A 6,166-nucleotide genomic window follows, 5' to 3' on the forward strand; every position below is an offset into this window, starting at 1 on the left:
AATTATCATCATTATAATTTCACTCTGATTTTCATGGAGGTTTTGTTGTTGTTGTTTTAAGTGCTGCATATTTCTAAGAGTCTCCCGGCTTCTCTTTGAAATGTGACCTCAGCTGAGCATTTACATCGTGGAGTTACCGAAAGGATCGTGGAGCCGCGGATCGAATCGTGGAGCTGCGTAAAAGTGATATGCAGCACGAACAAAATAGCTGCTGGAGATTGGCGGAAGGGCAATAACACAATAGAATAAAAATGGCTGGGGAACCCACTGATAATGTATTGTAGTGGTGAGAGCAGAGTGGAGAAATGACATTAGCTTCGAGTGCTTGGATTAGCTCAGGGGTCGGCAACCAAAATAACAGGTAGAGAAAAAAAAATTCCAACTCGGTAAAAAGATAAATATTTCAAGAGCCACAACGCACGTGAATACGAGATGGTGGTCCTTGATGAATAACGTCTCGCGGAACAGTCCTTAAGAAAAGCCGCGTGCGGCTCCTGGAGCCGTAGGTTGCGACCCCGTGGATTAAATTAATTTAGCCGGGCGGTGGTGGCTACACACGCCTTTAATTCAGCACTGTGGAGGCGATAGTGGGTGGTGGATCGTGCTGATGTTGCAAAACTTCCCGTGGGCGTCGAGCTCCTTTACCCTAGATTTCGAGAAGGCGTTATAGCAAAATGTGGGCCCCATCTGTGACCCCATCTGTTCCGACTGCGTGGGTTTTCTTCGAGTGCTCCGGTTTCCTCCCACATATAAACGCTCATTAATTGGCTGATAACACCTCAATTTAGAGAGGACCACAGGGCTTGGGAAATTGTTGGCACCGGCTAATTGTGCGGCTGCCTTCCCGCTTGTCTGCGATTAATTGCCCACCTGAGTCGTGCTGTCTCTACCAGAGTGAGCGAATGCACGTCACAAGTTGACATTATTGCTATAATTAATTGTAGTGTAGTGTAATCGCGGTGGCTGGTGGACAGCAGTGGCAACTGTGTTGGACAGACAGGACACACACCGGTCAGGGTGTGCACGGTGTGTTGGCAGAGAGGAGGAACTAGGATAGGGTCACGGAGGATCCCATCTGGAGGTCCCTGGAACCTGCTAGCGGGTTCGAGATTGGAGGAGCGGTCAGAGCGGAGCCAGGCCGCACTGGGAGCATAAAAGGAGCCGAGAGCGGGGGGCTCAGGGCTGCCGGTTCTTGGAATGGACTCGTCTCGTCGTTGCGGTTGCACCCGAGTCAAGAGCCTCGGCTCACAGGGCTGTCGTCTCATCGCCGTCATTGCTAAACGTCTCCACTAGATATTGCGCTACGAAGGATAGTAGTTTGCTATCTCAGTCAGCGCCGTCAGTGTTAGACGGCTAGTGAATGTACAGGCTAGGCCGAGCTACTGTGGAGAGTGTGCGGACGAGACTGTGGAAGATGTTAATAAAGAAAGCGCCTCCTATAAACTCTGTCTCTAAATCGTTGACACCACCGTAGCATTGCAGGCCCTTGAGCGACGGTGCAGGCATGGCAACGGCTTTTGTAACGGTGTTGCTGATGTCGACTCAGTGGCGTGTTGTGACGACCCGTCATGAACAGTTACATCTGCAATGCTGTCTTCACACTCTATTCCAAACTTCACCTGCCAAGACATTCTTAATAGCCTCCCCATGTACCTTATTTTCTCATTAAAGAAAAACATTTTTTATGCTGCTTTGAAAGTGGTGTACATGCACAAATAACAAAACCAAAACACAACACATTCGTCAATAACGCTGTCTTAAAATAAACAAGATGATTAATAGGTTTTGGGCAAAGGTCCTTCTTCACAGCATGTGCCTGGCCTTTTTTTCCAGTTGTTTTGCTGAAGTCCTGACCCGTACAGTTACCGGGGCCTCATGCTCCACTCATGATGCAGGCAAAGAGCCGAGTTGGCAGAGCGAGGAGGCCCAATCCCTCTTGACCAGTATGGCGTTGGTGAGGGAGGTTGGCTCCGCACGGTGCGAAAGAAGTTCAACATACATACGAAGCAGATATCACTGTTGCACACTCGAAATGAAGGACATGGGTAGGTGCTCCAAATCGAGAGCAAACATGTTGATTGTGGTAATCTGTAAAACAGCACGTGTGTCACACAGCAATTTTCAACTGAGTCGCCATTAACCATATGACTGGTCAGGTTACTCAATAACCCTGCCAGCCACCTACAGGCCCGACTTAGTATCGCAGTTTGGAGTACACAAGTGCAGTGATGTACTGGCACAGCACATACGGACCTTCACAAAACCACACTTTACTCGATTGCTGCACGAGGAAATGCTTAAAAGAGTGGTCCATTCCTTATTTGCCACATCATCCATCACTAATGTTAGCCGTGCCCGGGATTCAATCTGGCAACAGTGGGAGTGCACAGATTCCATACTTTTAAGGTAAAGGAATCTTTAAGTTTGTAACTTTTACTGCTCATTCACCGAGTGGCTGGCCTGAGATATTACTCCAGAAATAAGTACGACGGGAGGATACGCAGAACAATCCCGAGCGTTCCATTGTGTGAGAGACACTTTGACCCGAAGCACACACCACAGGAAGAGGATGTGGAGCGAGGCTCGCATCCTGAATACTAGGACTCCGCCGGGTATGTTATCCTTTAGAAGGATGGGCCCCAAGTAATTTTATGGGAAAACTGTCACTGACACGTGCAAAAAACAACATATTGAAAATTCACTCAAAAGAGTGTTAAACTCTGTTTCCTTTCATCATCATCATCATCACCATAATCATCACCAGGGTCAATCCACTGCTGGTATCTTCTGAAAGCAACCACCACCTCTCACAATCGAATGGCTTTTATCGCTCCATCTCCTCGTTCTTTTATGGCGCCGTTCCGTTCCTTGGTCGCCACCCCATCGTTGTTGTTGATCACCGGCCATCATCCCTCATAGTAGTGACTTGTGGCCTGCCCGAGCCCGCTCACTTTTCTTAAGGTTGATCGATGCCATTAACCTGTGCATGTTCCCTAATCGAGGCATTCCTCTGTCTCGCAACATCATTACAGACATGCTCCGCTGCATGCTGCCTTAAAAATGATCTAATTTTATACGGCGTCGTTCATGCTAATTGCACGCCTAACACGCTATACATTAATTATATAAGGGCCAGATCCTATATATATATCAACGACCAAGCAAATTAAATCCCTCAGAAAATATAAATGAATAAATTAATAGCAGCCAAACAAAAGACACGCACACACAGCAAAAAAGTTATTACAACAGAGAAATGAATCCATTAGGTCACATCCCAGAACATGATGCCAACTTCTAACACAAGCCAGTTCATACATTTTCATATTCTCTACCACACTCTCCATTTTCTTCGTTAATGTTCATTTTTTTGTATGATCATAGCAGGTATTATGCAATATACAATCCTTTAAACTGTGAACACTTTCGAAGAAAAACGCATGTTGAAAAACGTTCTAAAACCCATGCATATGCATGGTTTTTCTTGCTTGATTTCATAAATCTCCAGCAGCCCCTTCAGCTGCTTGGGCCCTTAAACGTTGCTTAGTTTGCTGATGCCTAGTTCCGTCACTATTGTAGTGAGCTCAAAGACGAGGGAGAGCGGTACTTGAGGCAACACTTTTATTCAACAGACTAGCTGTACTACCCGGCTTCGCCCGGGACTTGGATCCACCACGCCCGGCTGCATTTGTCTCCCCAGTGGCGATGTTCACACACCACACCAGTTACTCGTTTGAGGCTGAGTCGACCTAGGGGAGGCCCAGGGCCGGTTGAAATAATCGTCACCGGTGGTGGCCATGAGCGGGAATCGAACTCGGGTCGCCGGGTTCGTAGCGCGGTGCGCTAACCGCTACACGACAATGCGTTACGCTTCCACGTGCGCGGGTCACATGACAGATGTGACGTCACAGCTCACTTGCCGTGCAAAAAATATATACATTGAGCTCCCCCCCCCAAAAAAAAACAAAAGTGTATTTTCATAATTGTTGCATGGTGTACAGTCTGGAAAGTACCCACATGGCAAATTTCAAGTTTGTTGCATATCGGGACGTACGCTAAACATTTTTAACAGACACACATATTTACAACTTTGCCTTATATATATGGAGATAATTTAGTACAGGGTCTCTAACACAATGGGGTAACGGCCACTTACACCCGCTACCTGGGGAGGTATGGCCTCCGGGCTATCGTGCATCCTCACACTGGGGACCACTCGACACTCAGCCCTCCGACTAGGGGGCCTAGGGGAGGCTATCCTGACCCGACCCAGCCAAGGTCCTGGGGTCCCTGCCACTGTCCCACTCAGTCCCGGCCCTTACAAGGACGTTGGGTCTGGGGGTACCCAGGGTCCTACTCTAAGCCCGGTCTTCAGTCTTCGGCTTGAGGAACACTGCCGAACCCGGTCAGGGTTCCGGCTTTTATACACCTGCCAGGGTCTCCACGCCCCTGGCCACGCTCCTGGCCACACCTCCCTTCCAGAGAGTTCCAGAAGGACTTGGCATCTTCCCCCAGCCCCCCTCTTGGGGTCTGGGGAACCTTGGTGGCCCACACATCACACCCTGCTGGTGGGTGTCTGCTAGTGCAGGCAAGTACCCCGTTGATCGCGTTACACTCTCAATCAGGCACACGCATGACGAAAGAGATCTGTTATTTTATTAATTCAGCACGCATTACGTCAATAATGTACATTGCAATAAAAAAACACATCACAGATTGCATTGAAAGAAAGAACCACACGAGAATACTTAAACCGACGAAATAAATGTTCTATAACTGCTGTTATTACATCGCATATCCGACTCACTGTGGCTTTGTGAAAAAAAAGTTAAATTCGTGAAGGAGATAAGCTTTTGTACACACAATGGTTCACACCTTTGTGCGTTGTTAAACACGTGTTTCCAGCCTGCGTCCATGCTTCTGTTGTGATGGACTTTCCCCGTCATCTACACATGTGGGCAGGTGCTAATGGGGTCACAATCGTGAAAAGTTGATAGTCCTTTCCGTGTGTTGGCAACACACAGAGGCAAATGGTAGTGGTGGCCTATTGATGACTGTGTTGCACCGATGAGGCCTACACCGGTCGAGTCGATGGTCTAACGAGCAAAAAGGACACACAACATGCAGTCGGTTTGAGCTCGTGGTCTGGACCGCATACGTGAACATCGATAGGGAATGACTGCTTGCACACATACGTTGCCCGGCAGGAGAGACTTAACGACTGCTTGAAACGTCAGCAAAACAAACTCTGCCGCACTTGAGAAAGTGAATGCACGCGAGATTGCGAACGTGCGACAGGATTTCCCTTGCCCTACGCGGTCGATGCGTTCCAACATTAAACAAAAACCCAATTGGGGGCAGTTGACCTCAGCCCACAATGCACCGCACGAGGCGAGCGGCCAGCCCCGAACCCCGTTTAGCGCGCGCTGTTCACGCAATAGCCACCCGTATGGGTGACTTGAAGGGCATAGGGCTACATGTACAGGGAATCGCATGAAGTGAAAGAAAGCCTGTGAATTAAGAGTGACACGATCCACAGTGCGTCGCCGCACTGGATGTGGGTGGTCGGGGTGGATATATGACGGTTGGATATGCGACGTTGCACTGCAATTGTTTAATACTGCACAATCTAAACAAGCCACTATTCTAACACATTGACCACAGGTCAGCGAACGGTAATATCAGGTGTTAAAATGTTTTAGGCGTATACTAGTACAGTATAGCTTTGCATTTTACATGATCGGTATACAGTAAGTATAAACATATTGTGCACATTATGATTATTTGTCTAGAAAAAAGAAATAATAATTTCTTCATCTACTCCTGTGTGTTCAATCCAGCCCAAACTCCAACTCTTACAAGTCGGACACGCGTATAAAGGCGCAGCCCTGCAATTACTCGCTCGAGCCCATGCTGGCAGACGAGACTCCACGAGAGGGAGCTCTAAATCGAGAGAACCCTCCTATATCAAAGGTATCTTGGCTATCTTTTCCACGTGCGCACGGACATCTTGAAAATATTGGATTGCAGTTACCCACATTTTACCCCACTGGCTGTACCCATCTATAGTGCTTGGTGGACAGAGGAGGTGCGTGGGGAGGGGGGGATGTAAGAGACATTGCCTCGTTGTTTCAGTTGCCACGCTGGGAGATCGAACAAAACCGGC

This window comes from Lampetra fluviatilis, chromosome 29, assembly GCF_964198595.1.
Source record: "Lampetra fluviatilis chromosome 29, kcLamFluv1.1, whole genome shotgun sequence".
NCBI lineage: Eukaryota > Metazoa > Chordata > Hyperoartia > Petromyzontiformes > Petromyzontidae > Lampetra > Lampetra fluviatilis.